This window comes from Mizuhopecten yessoensis, unplaced genomic scaffold (assembly GCF_002113885.1).
Source record: "Mizuhopecten yessoensis strain PY_sf001 unplaced genomic scaffold, ASM211388v2 scaffold245, whole genome shotgun sequence".
In the NCBI taxonomy this organism is placed as follows: domain Eukaryota; kingdom Metazoa; phylum Mollusca; class Bivalvia; order Pectinida; family Pectinidae; genus Mizuhopecten; species Mizuhopecten yessoensis.
In genome coordinates this window covers 727448-743508 of record NW_018403450.1, presented here as the reverse complement: position 1 = coordinate 743508, position 16061 = coordinate 727448, and positions in this window count along the sequence as shown.

The window sequence follows — 16061 nt, the reverse complement described above, 5'->3', positions numbered from 1 at the left end:
AATGTGTACTTTTATCAATGTGTACATGTATCAATATGTACATGTATTATCAATGTGTCCATCTATCAATGTGTACATGTCTTATCAATGTGTACATTTGTCAATGTGTACATTTATCAATGTGTACATGTAATATCAATGTGTACATTTATCAATGTGTACATCTATCAATCTGTACATGTATCAATGTGTACATTCATCAATGTGTATCACGAATCAATGTGTACATTTATCAATGTGTACATCTATCTATGTGTACATTTATCAATGTGTATCACGTATCAATGTGTATCACGTATCGATGTGTACATTTTTCAATGTGTACATGCAATATCAATGTGTACATTTATCAATGTGTACAACTTTCAATGTGTACATCTACCAATGTGTACATTTATGAATGTGTACATCTATTAATGTGTACATCTATCAATGTGGACATCTATCAATGTGTATCACGTATCAATGTGGACATGTATCAATGTGTATCACGTATCAATGTGTTTCACGTATCAATGTGTACATTTATCAATGTCTATCAATGTGTACATTTATCAATGTGTACATGTAATATCAATGTGTACATTTATCAATGTGTACATCTTTCAATGTGTACATCTACCAATGTGTACATTTATCAATGTGTACATCTATTAATGTGTACATCTATCAATGTGTACATCTATCAATGTGTATCACGTATCAATGTGTACATGTATCAATGTGTATCACGTATCAATGTGTACATGTATCAATGTGTATCACGTATCAATGTGTACATTTATCAATGTGTACATTTATCAATGTGTACATCTACCAATGTGTACATTTATCAATGTGTACATGTATCAATGTGTATCACGTATCAATGTGTACATGTATCAATGTGTATCACGTATCAATGTGTACATGTATCAATGTGTACCGGAAACATGAAAGGGCCCCAAGATTAATGCTGATTTGTTGTGCTGGATGGTGGATGTTTTTGGTGTTTGTAGTAAAACTGTTTAATATTTGCAAGGTACTCCATGAAACTATTTTTTTCTAGAACGCCAATCTTGCTATAGTTGTGGGTGTAGAAGCACCTGTCTGATTATTGCTGATGATCTAATAGAAATGCTAACTTGGATTGGAAGCACTCAAGATTAGCGTTCTAGAAAAAAATCCCAAAAATGATATATTACCTTGGTCGGGCAATCTTCTACCCGTTTACAATGAATAATGATGACAATGAAAGATTAGTATCGGCTTTTTTGAGTCTGATGACCAATGCTATCATGTCAAACTGCCTTCTTCATGTTTCGTCATTTTAAAATATCATTTATATCTAAAGGGTACACCAATACCATAGGACATTGCGTTCTCAGATCGAATCGTAGATTCAACTGCATTTTTATTAACCCATCTGTTTTGTGCAAGGTGAGTGTAACCTTACCATTCTATGCGCTGTTACCAGTGCAGCGGTGTGTTATACTTAGCAGGGTTACGGGTCACGTTATCTATAGAGTGCAATAGGTATGTGGGATAGTCAGGGGCGTTAGGGCCTAAGCATCGTTATATATAATATATAGTGGTTAGCTGAGTATCTATAGGGGCCAGGTACGCTCAGTCTTCTGGTATTATCGTTATGTAGGTGCAGGGGACGTTTACTGTCCTTGTGAATGAGTTACTTACTATTAGTTACCATTGTTTGACGCTAATGCTGCGATCTTCCATTGTTTTACTTGTTATAAATATTCATTCTGTCTTGTTAATGAACAGTCACTTGTGTTTTAAGACACTTTGTTGAACTGATTGCTTGTATTAGACTAAATGTAAGTTACCCCCGGGTTTTTTGTCGGGTCCACTGCCGGGGGGGGGGGGGGCCCCCCGGGGCCCCCCCCGGGGGGGGGGGGGTCCCCCTGGGCTCCCCCCTGGATCCGCCCCTTAATAATAGTATTTGTATTTGTACCATGCACTGCATCCATACAGTGTTCGAACCTGTTGGTAAAACAGGTCTGTAACCTGAAGAAGGGATGAGGTATACAGGAGTGGAGTGGGGGGNTTAATTTAGAATTGTCATGTCGGTTGTACATGTATACTACTTTCTGGTACCCATTTTTTTTTATCTGAAGATGTAATACTAAACTATTTCAAGCACTGCCGAGCGTAGAAAGCAAGAATGTATCGTACATGGTACATCTTTTCCATTGTCAAACAGATCGAGTGAGAAGTGAGTTTTCTGAGTTTGCGGCATTATTCCAGGTTATATTTTATAACGTAGAGTATTTATATTTTATGATGACCGAGCGGAGCGAGTGTTAACAAATTATTTTTAAAAAAAAAATGGTAAAAATGTAGGTTTTTAGTTAAAATGTTGATGCTTGTGTCATGCCCTTCATGTGCATGTAGACTCTAGAGAGGGCTACATTGAAACTTGTCAACCTATAATAATTAACAATAAACCTATACGATCACAAAACGGATAAACAGAGTGACAACTGCCGGACTTCCCCCTATTACACAAGTTTTTAGGGTAACTTTCTAAAACAATCCACTGATGAGTGCTTGACATGTTCCCTTTTCTTTTGTTAGATACTGTCATTGTGATTGAATTGCATTTTTTTAAATTGTTTTAATTACTTACGGAAAAAAAGGTTCAGACCTGTCTAAACGCTGAGGTTAAAGAGAGATAACCGGTAAGCCATATTACATTGTTCATATTTTTTTATAAAAAAAGTGATGCCTTTCCTTTAGTATCAACTTACTATGGGTATGCGTTTACACAAATTAATTGAATATTTATGTAGATTTTATCATCTTTATACCAATGTAATTGGTATTATTCGAGTGTATTCTTGATATTACCATCTCCCCTGTTCATTCTGGTATGCGCATGCGTATTATGTGCCGGTTATGAGGAAAGATAACTCGTGTTTGGACGACAAAAATACAGAAAAGCTTGTTGACATAGCCAACGCTACCGTATCACAGGTAGCTGGACAATCACAGGGAAGCTCATCAACCGCAAGCATGGAGACAGTTCCTGCAGATTTCATTGATGGAGATTTCAGCGAGGATGACGACTCACAGGACGATGATTGCTGGGGAAAGTTGTTCCCACTCGGCCAGAGTTTCACAGCCATCGGTACGCTGACACTGCATGTTCTCCGATGTTGTCTTTTTTAATCGACTGTGAGAGCATTAGTGTCAAGTGGACAACGATCGTCAACGTCCCACACAGTATACACTATATGGAGAACATGACTAGACCACCGAATACCAGTCGTCATAACATGATGCATTGGTTATGAATCAAGTATTGCAAGAGTTATGTCCCCTGTCTATCTATAATGTATATCCCGATTGTACATTTTCCCAGAGACGTATAATACAGAGATTGGCAACTTGCTCTTGGCCTTACCATTGGTCACTGGTATCGAGAGTTACGCTTCACCTGCGCTATATTGGATATGCGGTTCGCTGCATTCAACTCAAATCATAATTATGCCATGAGAAAACATCGCAAATCAACGTAACATTAAAACCGTACGTAGCTACAAAATGTAGCTGAGATTTCCATGCGGTTTGGGAGTGCTACATTGAATGTAAACTTGAATGATTAAGTTTAGAAAACCCCAAACATCGAAAGATTGCACATCGTGGCTGTGTTTACATATCGGTAATTATTCTGGCTTCAGGATAACACTATCTCCGTTTTTGTTCTTTAGACAATTTCAAAAAAGTTTTCAGAAATTAATTATATGATAATATTTCTAACCAGGAAATTTAAATGAGGTTGTTACAATACTTGCAAAGTTTCATAATTCAGCTGTGAAAAGACAGGTTTTTCTGAGAAATCAAGTTAAAATGGCGGCTCTGATTTTGAGGGTTATTTCTATCATGACAAATTTTGAACACTATCTCCGTTTTTTTTCTTTAGACAATTTCAAAAAAGTTTTCAGAAATTAGTTATATGATAATATTTCTAACCAGGAAATTAAAATGAGGTTGTTACAATACCTGCAAAGTTTGATAATTGAGCTCTGAAAATACACTTTAAAATAACCATGTGAAAATGGCGGCTGTGATGTGCGAGAGTTAATTCCTTTCATGACACCGGCACTCCTTTCTCGTTCATCTTTTTATTTCAAAAACGTATTCAGATATAACATTATACTTCTAACCAGCTTCTTTATATGATCCATATATCTAGGATAAGTGACATGTTGGCACGGACTAACGAATACACGATCGAACTCTCACACAGGTAACTCACTGACCAGACTATCGTCACCAGGTCGATAAGCTGTCAAAACAAACACTCGTAGATCATGCGTGATTTTGCGAGATCAGCGAGAGTTGCCAATCTCTGTATTTATACGTCTCTGATTTTCCAAGTTTTTTTTATCCTCGACAAAAATATTGCAACCTTATTAAAGGGCCACATTTTAACCAAAACTTATCTTAATTTATACAAATTCTACCTTCAGTCACAGGAGTCCAAGATTATGTCAATAATAAATAAATAATATATAGTAATATAGCATAACCTGTATAATATGCTTCTACATTTTGTATATTCAAGCATATTATAGGGGTTACTTTTTTAACTTTTAATTATTGACCGAATCTTAAATTCCTGTGCTAACATGAATAATATTTTAAATGTACATTAGAACCCTCCCCCAATTTTTTTTTTTTAATATCACTGGATATTATTTGCAATAATCATCTGAATTTATTTTGAAAATGTGTTGTTTTTGCTGAAGTATAATTTACTAGAAATTAATTAATGTCTTTGTAATAGCAGTCATGCAGGGGGAAAAAACAGCCACACCTCAGTGATAGTTTGCAATTAATTGATTTCTACAAATGACAGGGTCTGATCATTAGGGGTTTGTAGTGCAAAATGTAAGAATAACAGCTAGCATATATGTTCTATCCTCTCCTTGGTCTGTTATATCACCTATTTATCCCCCAGGTATAGAATGTGTGATGTCTAGATATGACGCCAGCAAGAATGCTACCTATAAGTTTTCATTATTATCAAGGCTTTGGCATGCATGTATTAATATAGTATGGGTGTTGGGATTAAACCAGATCTGCCTACCATTCCTCATATTAAATTACTTTTCAGGTTTTATGGCTGGTGGATGGGTTAATCCTTGAACAGCCGTTATTATTTGTCTTGGTTACAAGAGAAGGTGATTCAAATTATCATAAGCTTTATAAACACTAAAACTTGAGTGTTATTCAATATACTTGAGTGTATTCAATATATTTTTCTGCTTCTTATTTATTAATTAATGTGAAACTTTTATTATTTATTCAGAGCTAAACAAGGATGAGCAAAGAAACACCAGTACTTTCAAGCCTATAGCAAAGTACACTTTAAATTGATCAGGGTAAGTTTTCAGGTTACTGTTTACACTAGTCAAATATAATGTGCATACTGTGTCGGTGCTTCTTGTTACATTTTATGATGTATCATTTTATTTTATAATGTCATATACTCTAACCAGTGGTGTTTTTTTCATTTAAATTTTACAACAGACTTTTACTGCATGAATTGGGCAAGGTACAACATTATGTGTCGTGTCTTAGTAGATTTTGTTGCATGTATTGAAGTATATATGTGACATGATAATGATGGAGTAATATAAGTATTGCCATCTATGGCTGTTTTATTTTAATTTTAGGACAGATTTGTTTCAAACTCTTCATAAAACAATTCAATAGTGTTTCTGTTGTTATTATAAATAAATGATATGCAAATATGATGATGTTAATTTTATTTCCTCACAGCAAAAGACCAGTACAGGAGTTCACATTTTTCTTGAGGATACAAGTGGAAATGGAACATTCATAAATGGAGAGAAAGTTGGTATGTACAAGATCAGATAGGTCGAGGAAATATCTGGGAGGCTGATCATGAGAGCTATAGGCCCTATTAATCCATATCAAACTAGAGGGGCCATTACATGTAAAATTGATAGAAAATGTGACGGCCAATGCTGTTCCAATTTATATTACTACATGTAGGTGCAAGGGCCCAGGGCCCTGATAGTCTTGTAGAGGTGTACGCATGTGGACATCTTATATATTTATTATATGCAATTTCCCATGGTTGATTTGTGGCTACTCAAGTTATCACAGATGCATTATGTATACAATATCATAACAGTTACACAAATACTTTATTCTAATGCATATCTACTATCTAGTGGTCAATTTGAAGGGAACAACAAAAATTAAAGATGTCATCCATGCACCCCTTTTGTACTGTACACACATATCAAGCTATCTGAAAATATCCTATCATCAAATCCCATATTCAGAAAATGACAACATGAAATAGTTCTCTTTAATTCACTTAAATAGTTAGGTATTTTTGGCCAGGTAAACAGATATTTGTGTATCTTTTTGAACTGCAGGTAAAGGGAACAAACAGGTGCTGGCAAACAACGATGAGGTGTCTTTGGCAGTAAAGAAGAATAAAGGTACTATACCTGAGTATAAGGAATAGCCTACCTATATGATTACATGTACAAAGTAGAGGAACTAACCTTATGTATTGTATACAGGGAAACTTTCTCCATAAGTTAACTTTTAGTACCCTTCACCAATAAAAACCATATTCGCTTCGTATTAATTTTGTCCTTCAAGTTTAATTAATACGTATAGTACCCCCTCAGTAAGTTATTTACTAATACTTGCTGTTATGATAAATTCACCCTTGGTACATGTAATTATAAAATCTTGAATAGAGAAAATATTGAATTTTCTGATAAGTTTATATTCATATTTTTGTTTAAAAATCTTAAGGGGCAGCAACTCTCATGTTAAATCTTATAGTTACATGTGTGAAGTACATTGTAGAGGGACTAAATATACAAATGTAGATTCCTCTCTTAATATAAAAAAATGACAAGCTATAAGACATGCGTTATCTTGTGAAGTTATCATCTGCTTATATTAATTTAAGGTAATTTGAGTTTTTTGGGGAAATGTATTTAATTTTTCTGTTTAAGTATCCCCTTCCCTCCGCCTAAAAATGTACTGAGGCATTGGTGTTTTTTTCTATGGCATCGCTATTGCATAACCAAATAATTTCTGAACAATAACCCATACCTTGCGGTAGTTTCTTCAGATTTTTTGGGATACATGTATTATGAAATTTCGATTTTGTTTTGGATTTTTTTTTCAATGGAACAAAATGAAACAAAATACATTTTATTTGATGCAACAATGGTTTATTAGAAATATAACACATACAAAGTAATAACAATGTCAATATAGATGAACAACACACAAAAAAGTAATTTTCTAACAAAAATACTAAAACAAACAAAAATGCCCGTTACATGAATCAATAAAATTTCGAGTGCCAATGCAACACGTTTAGGACAACGAAAAGAAAATAAAGGTGACAAAAAGTAAATATCTTGCGGACTTACTTATTATACAAAAAAATATAAAGATACAAAAAAACTAAACAAAAAAGAGAGACAACTCTTACATTTGTACCAATAATAATTATAAATCCCAAAAAGTCATATATACAATTTACAAAATACAATATAGCATTTTTTATATACGAATATAATACAGAAGGCATTACCAACCAATAAAATTACTTCAAATGTAATAACCAATATAAAACAAAATTGCACATTGTGTATGAATAACAAACAATGTACTTTATTGTGTCATAGCGAAAAAGTCACAATGAACAACAATAACAAAGTTTCACATGCTTTACACAACAATAATAAATTTCTACATTATGTACAAATAACATACTATGTTGTGATATAAAAAATCACACTATATACAACAATAATAAACTTTTACATTCTGAACAAAACAAAAATAAACGTTTACATTATATACAGATAACAACATACTATATTGTGATAAAAATATCACACTATATATTGCAATAATAAACTTTGTCATTATATACAGATAACAACATATATTGTGGTTTAACAAATATCACAATATACAACAATAATAAACTTTTACATAATGTACAAATAACAACATACGATATTGTGGTATACAAATATCACATTGTAAAAATAACACTGTTGTATGTAATATAAAAAATGAAATTGAAATATAGGCCTATTGGGCATATACATGTATGCAATAACAAATATAGAATATAATCCTGACTATTGTGATGTGTAAAATACTTCCCAGGCCAAAATGTTTTTGCTGTTGGGTATTGCACAACCATAGCCTAGTACCGCATTCCTTAAAATCTTTCTGGTCCAGGTATTCAGATAACATCGCGAGTTCAACCACTCGTCTACCCTGCGAGCAGGTTAAAAAGTAATTGGCGTATTCGTGAGCACTAGTGCTGGAGGGATCCTCATTGGACGTAGGTGTAGGCATATCAGTAAAATTGTCAGTAAGCTTAGTAGGGGCCTCAGTAGCCAACGTCTCTTCAATGTGTGAACGAGTGTCACTTTGTTTCATCGCATAGTCATGGTCTAGCAGTTGATATTGAACATAGTTGTTGTTATTATTGTCTTTAAAATTAATGCGTTTAGTTAACATTTAAAACGGCCGATTTTACGTCGGGCTTGCATGTCGGCCATCACTGTCACGACGTTGTTAACATCGTTACGACAGCTTTTTTGGCCCACACTTTCGCGATTGGAGATGTTCAACGCAAGGGACACAACTCTGTAGTCGAAACGTTATTCAAACGAAATCTTTTCAAGGGAAAATAACAACATTGTCGAAATGGTAATCAGGGGCAGGTGACTCTAACACTGAAAAACGACAGTGGAATTCTTTAGTGTTTTGCTCTGGCTGGGACGGGGATCCTTAAATGATTAGGATGTTATTATCTTTTTGAGCAATTTCTAAATTATAGACTGATTTTTAGAAGAAGACAATTTATCTGTCTTTCTGATTCATGGTTTAACCTTTTATATTTTTCCAGCATACATGTTCCTTGACAACAATATTCATAAGCGCGTATCGCCTCAAGAAATCGCTGCTTGCTTCCATCGCTGCCATGATGCAGAAGTATAACTGGGAAATGAGCACCTTGCTTGGAACCACTTCGATAAAAGCGCGTAAGTATCAAAATAATGGTGATGAATATTTGTTTTGAGCACACACAAAAACACTGTTTATATGTATATGTTAACATTTAATGTGTTTGATTGTGTTGTATACCATATTTTACGAGGTAAACTTGAGCTAATTGACAGATAACCCAATGACCTCGGATCGGATCATTTGGTAATCCAACTCGGGGCTACGGCAATCTACCTAAAGTATGCGTATTAAATCAACCAAATAAAAAAAATAAAACACAGACCACTGAGACCAGCACTGTATGTACACAACAAATACCACAACACAAGCTCCATAAAAGACAATAGATACACTAGACCCTCGCTTAATTGATGACTCGAGAACACGACATGCACAGCGCTTCACCTACAGACAGATTTCTGCCAAAGACGCTTACAACTGCTCATTTCCCCCACACAATGGAACCTTCTACCGGTAGCAGCAATACAATCCACAACACTGAATGACTTCAAGGCTCATATCCTCCACCCTGTCCTGTACATGAAGCCCTCCCCCATAAAAAAACACAAAAAATGACTTAATCGTCAAAATTGACAGAGCCAGTCTCGCTCCACTCAGCTACTTGAAAAACCGACACAACTCAAATATTCAATTTGCCGCTAGCTCGCCGTGAGGACTTAGGCAGTGGGCGTTTAATCAGACATTAAACAATAAGATAGCATATACATAAACCAAGCAATGGACATTTATTACATAAACACTTGCACGTCACAAACTTTCTGTACTCTGCAAAAAATACAGAACACCTATTGAAAAACGTACATGTCTTAGAGATTCCCCTTCATCAAGATCAACCCGCTTGCTCCGAAAAACCGGAGATAACCCCCGGAAATCTGCGTCCAGAGGCGGGACAACTATTATCTCCCTGCAGGATATCTCTCAGGGATGACACCCGGAAACCAATGTCATACTCTGTACGTTAGTTCTAAACAAAACATTTATATACCACAAATACAGGCATGAAAAACGCCGAAAATAATAAAACCCCACAAACTCCCCGCATTTACTACATGCGACCTACAAAACATGTACATTGGATAGGAAACAAATATATATATATACCCTGTGCTACGCTCGTGCTCCAACTAGCAAACGTGTGCCGCACAAGACAAATAATCCCCGCTATTATTCTGAACCGCGGGGATATTTGATTCGCATATATTGTTTCTAATGATGGCACATGTTTTGAATTCTAAACACCTGACCAGCTTTCATCATAGGTCCAAGGTGAAAATCACAATATTGTGCTTATGACGTTGTGTAAATAGTGGTAGTTGCATAAGTCCTGATCATGGATACAGGCACTGCATATATGATACATGCTGGGTCATGAGTCTCGGGATCATTTATCATAAACTTGTGTGATTTGAAGTGCATGCCACCTTTTTTGCAACAAATGTAAGAAAAGTTTTTAATAAGTCGGTACTTGAAATTTTAATAATGCAAAAAGGTACATTTTAAAAGCAAGATTCAGATATAGATCTATGTGCAGTGTTCTCCCCAGAAACTGCCAAACTTGAGTATATTCATAAAGGAACAGGCTGTTGTAAAATTCAGGTAAACAAATTTAAAACACTGGCATATAGCAGTCCATGCAAAATATGCCAGTCCAACGGACATGTCCAGTAAAAATGACTGCCGGTCCGGTAGTCACTATTGTAATTCCGGACCAAATGTCCGGCATACGTTTTCTACCTTAGAATCGTCTCGAGTCCTGTCACTTCAGCGTTTGAAATGCCCCTGTAATATTCAGTGCAGTCAAGTGCTGCGTTAACCTGTCTGTATTTACATTGATTGTGTGAAAAATAATACTTCATTACGTGAGTGGGGCAAAACCTGGCAAACCACTGCCAAAACCAAACCCAGGTAATGTTTTAATTTAGTTATTGTATACATCAAACTATTTTTTGCAAGGTTTTTTTCCCTTTGGACTGGTAAGTATTTCGAGCTAACCTGACTGAAATGTCCTGTAAAAGTTTTTCAGGTCTGGCAAGCTTGGGATAGTTACCTGACTGAATGTTCTGTAAGGAAATTTGTATTTCGCATGGATCTGCGTAGCGGCTCAAAATTCATGCTTACAGATACTGTTACGCTAAAACAGCCTGGGAAGAACACTGAGGTGCTGATGGTTAATTTGAATCGTATCAACCTGTATCTGAGTTTTTCAGATATTTTTCAACCTTGTTATATACAAATTGTAATAGTTCATATATATATAGCAACACTTTTTTTTTTCAAAGTAAAAATTAGTAGATCCATATATATTATTGTGCTCATTCACAATATGTATTTCACAATTTCTTAGGGCTGCAACAATATCAATATGTATCATGATATAAATATTCGCTTAAAAGGTCAACTTCATATAAGTGATTGAGTGAAGAATTTTATCCAGTTGTCATAGTCTTAAATACTATTGAAATATATGTTTTGTATACTTTCTAGTACTTTTGGGTATGACTCAGCAACGTCTTAGAGTTGATACATAAAAAAAATGACTGATAATTTAGTACTGTTACTGGATGGTGCAGATAAAATGTTTTTTGGCGACAAACTGCACCTTTCGGGTCCTTTTAACTCATTCACCCCTGAAGACACATTTGAACTCCTCCAATTCAAAGGTTGGAATAGTTCATTATGAAATTTCAGGGGTGAATGAGTTAAAGGACCCATACCTTATTGACAAAGTGTCTTGATTTTTTCCTAATCTACGCCATTAAAATTCCCAATTAAAAACCTTAAAAAAAAAATGTATGAATAAATTCCTCCCAACTGAATAGTTCTCAAAATATAGTGTATGGAATTAGAAGGTAATAGGAATATTTGATCAGTCATTTATAATCGGATGTTACTCTACATTAAAATGTAAACTGATTGATTAAATATCGGAGCCCAGACTCGTAACTTGAACAACACACACAATGAAGTGTGTGGTAGAAAGTTTCCTCATAAATAGTTACTTTGGTTTTGACAAATTTCATTCAAAGGCTTGTCTTCTACCATAGTACTGTTGTTTACAGGTTGTTCAGATCTAGAGGTGGAACCCTTAATGGGACAAACTAAAGATCACTTTTAATGAAAACATTTCCCCATGATTGCTCAATATATCATGGCAGACAAATCAATGTACTAGAAGTATAGGCTCTAGATCTCTTGGCTCATTTTCAAAGGAACACTTGTTGAAATGGAACCAACTGAAGCATGCATGCACACCCAAACATGTTAGACTTGGTAATATTGCAGCTGATATCATGCCCACCACACACTGGAAAATTAAGCTTGTATCAGAGGTTAATTTCAGCATATATAGTTCATTTTTTCCCTACTAATAAACAATAATAAATTCCCCAGTGGTCTAGTAGATTTTCTGTTCCCCTTTTTAGTTTGTATATGGCTTTCATGTTTGTGTCCCTTGTGTATTCAGAAGCCATTGGCAAGCATTGGTTTTCTTCTATGTATTGCAGCTCCCACTTTTTAATTTGATTTTTATATTCTGTATGCTTTTTCAGTAACTGGGTCGGGATCAACGCTTTCTCATGTTCATACAACTCTAAGAGTAATCGATCCAAAGGATTTGCCAACATCAATCTCTTTTATTTACAGAATAGGAACATATTTCCTTCTCCAAGGATGACGTCAAGCCCATCTTTGACTGTTGCTGCAATAGGGATAAGAATACAGGTATATACTGAACTACAAGGATGTTGTCAAGTATTTTCATGGATGTACATATATGTTAAGGGAATTTTAATTTTTTAAACATTAACCACTTGAATTATCCTTTTGTAAAACTTATTTTTTTTACCAGATCATGATGTCGAGCATTATGCTCTTGATGATGATTTTTTTTTCAACAGATATGATAAAGCTGGCATGCATGGGGATTTGACTTATAAATGTTCCTCTTTCTGTTCTTAATTTAAATTTGTGTGGAATATTGGATATGAGCTGTTAATGTGTCTATGAGCCTTTAAGCCAATAGCAAGCTAACACTAGACAGAGACCTGTGATGACAATATACCTGAAGAGCTCGCAGTTTGTGTAAATAGAGATCTTCTTGTTGGTTTTTTCATTAGAATTTTGGAGTCTGAAAAAAGAGTGGTACAAGTTTTACATTTCCTTCAAAAATAAACCAATTATGTATGGAGTGTTGTAACTAAAATAAAACATGCACGATTTGTTATAAATGCATTAAAGTGAACCTTTCTAATCAAACCCCTGAATATTTTGTTTTCTTACTTTATTCAACAGTGCTGCCATCCAAGTTCTAATGAAAACCAAGGAGACCTGGGCCTGTATTCATGAAATCTGTACTCAAGCCCAGTTTCACGTGATAAATTGATCAAAAATGTTAAATTCATATTTTCTCAAAGATTTGGAAGAACTTTATAAAAACCCAAGTACCATTTTCAGTATTTAACATTTGGTCTGAGCACAATCCATGCTTGAGTGCAAGAACAGTATCATCAATACGGGCCCTGTACATATATTTTGAGCTTATCTAATATGAACAATATGTTGTCTCCCACAGGGTATCAGATATGACAGATTATAAAGGAAAACTTGTCAAATCTGATACCCAGTGGAACACAACATATTGGTCAGTGTCGCAGAAGTTTCACTGTACATTTTCAATATTTTGCCTACAAGAGAGTTTCAATTGCATTCTAAACATTGATAAACTTCGAAAGAGATGCATGTTTTTGGGTTTAATGATTTTGATGTTTATACATATTTTGAGCATTCAACTTGTGTCGGGTTAAACATGCAATATTATTTTGTTTTTCAAAGTTACTGTGTAGTAATACTTTCGCCTTGTGCCCCATTCCAGTATTTACCACTTGTGGGGTCCATTATAGTTTGATGTGATTGGGATTCTGTGCTAAGTTGGGGGTCGACAACCGGGTCCTTTTGCTGAAATTCATCATCTTGAAATATAAATTTTCATGTGTTTACTGAAATTTTCTGGTGTTTTTTTTCAATCTTTATTTAAGTTTTGTATATTATTTTAGGATGCAAGACGCCGACAGAACACTGACCTCCATCAGTGAGATGAAGCCCCTATGGGTGGAGTCATGTAGGCGATAAACCCGTCAACTGACTAACTTAGAATGCAAGAAGAATGCAGACTGTCACAGAAAAGTTTAACAATCAAATGCATGGTAAGTTAAAGAGAGAAAAATAATGTAAGCTCCGTGTTGGGTCTATCTACTGTGCTGCAACAAATGTAGTGGCAGTGACTCATTCTGGCTGCCATGCTATATATATTGTTCATACTATAGCTGGAATAGTTGGGCTAGTAATTATAATAAGTGTTTACCATTTTGTGGGTCAGCTGTGGCTTCTTGTGGGGTTTGTCTCGCAGGCAGCACATACACATGAGTCTCTGCTTCCTGTACATCTTCCTGACAACTGTCATCTGTGCAAAAGAAAAAAAAAGAAAATTTATAAAATATTATTTGAAAGAAATTCAATTTGCTTATATATCAATTTCTGGTGTTTGAAATTAACTTGACATTTTTAATTTTCAGCCATTTTTAGCTCACCTGCCCTTTTGAAATGTTCTGGTATTAAATAATGTATTATTCATTCATTTTTGTTAATGAAATGAAACCAAATATGTATAGATCTTTGAGTCTACCTTGAACATTTTGTTGGCCGAAACATACATCTTCCATGATATATTCGATCCGCATTGTCAAATTTCTGTCCTCTTCATCCACAATATAATTTAACCATATGGGAAAATTGAAAGGCAAATAACATAAGAATAAGTGATTAAGTCACTTTCAAGGTCACCGAAGTAACACTTCACCAAGAGGCCTAGGGGGTTGATAATTTGCATGTATCTTAATATGTGAAAGGTATGAATTATGGAAATGGAGTTGATGACCTCAACCAGCCAACTTTGAAGGTCAGATTAAGAAAAGAACTTCAATCCGTCGTCACTTTAGATGATTCTTAGGTGTACATTAGATAGGAATCTTCAAACAAAAATCAATAATGTCTACAGTAGCGAAATAAATTCAGCTTTTAATGTATTTTGGCCTTGACCAGATTTGAAGGTCTCTGGTGGTAAAATGATTGTCGGATGAGCAAAATAGGCCTATTAGGCCTCTTGTTCTAGACAAGTTTGACCTACATTTGATAAGTGTTTTGAAAAACTGTTTATAGTGTTGTTGTTAATTATAAACATACCTTCGTCCATGTTGTGATCTTCTTTATTGTCTGTTTCAGGTTCTGGGTGATTGGCAGCTGGAAGGAATTTAGATAAAGAGGTAACTTTAATTGTTTTCGACAAAGAAATATTATAGTTGTGAAAATGTTTAGGTTGGTATACAGTGGTATATAAATCAGCTTGTCTGTCCAGATCAAGTTTGCCAACTCGTTAAAACTACCAGGTGGTTTAAACTAATCATAAATACCAGTTAATTGTAGGACTCCAAGCTGTAACACGTCATAGATTTTGAAATGTGTACAGCTTCTTTTCAAATTTTGTTTGATTTGGAATTGGGCTGTGATCACATATTTATTGATCTACACAGCTGTATATAACCATTTTTATGTACAACAATATTGCAATCGCCTTTTGTCCGTCGTCATGCGTCCATAAACAATTTACATTTTCGTCTTTCAACAACTAAGAGGCCCTGGGTTATGATTTTGGGCCAGTAGCATGCTGGGTAAAAGGGCTACCAAGTTTGTTTAAATGAATGACCTTGATGTACTTTCAAGGTCACTGCATTTTCAAATGAGTTAAAATCTTTAAATGACTTCTCAATAACCAAGAGGTCAAGGATCATGATACTGGGCCAGTAGCATGCTTGGATGAATGGCTACAAAGTTTGTTCAAATGAACAAACCCTAATCTATGTTCAAGGTCACAGGGTTACATGTGTTAAATCTTAGTTAATAAACAAAAGATCATGATTCAGTTTAAAAACAAAACATCATGATTC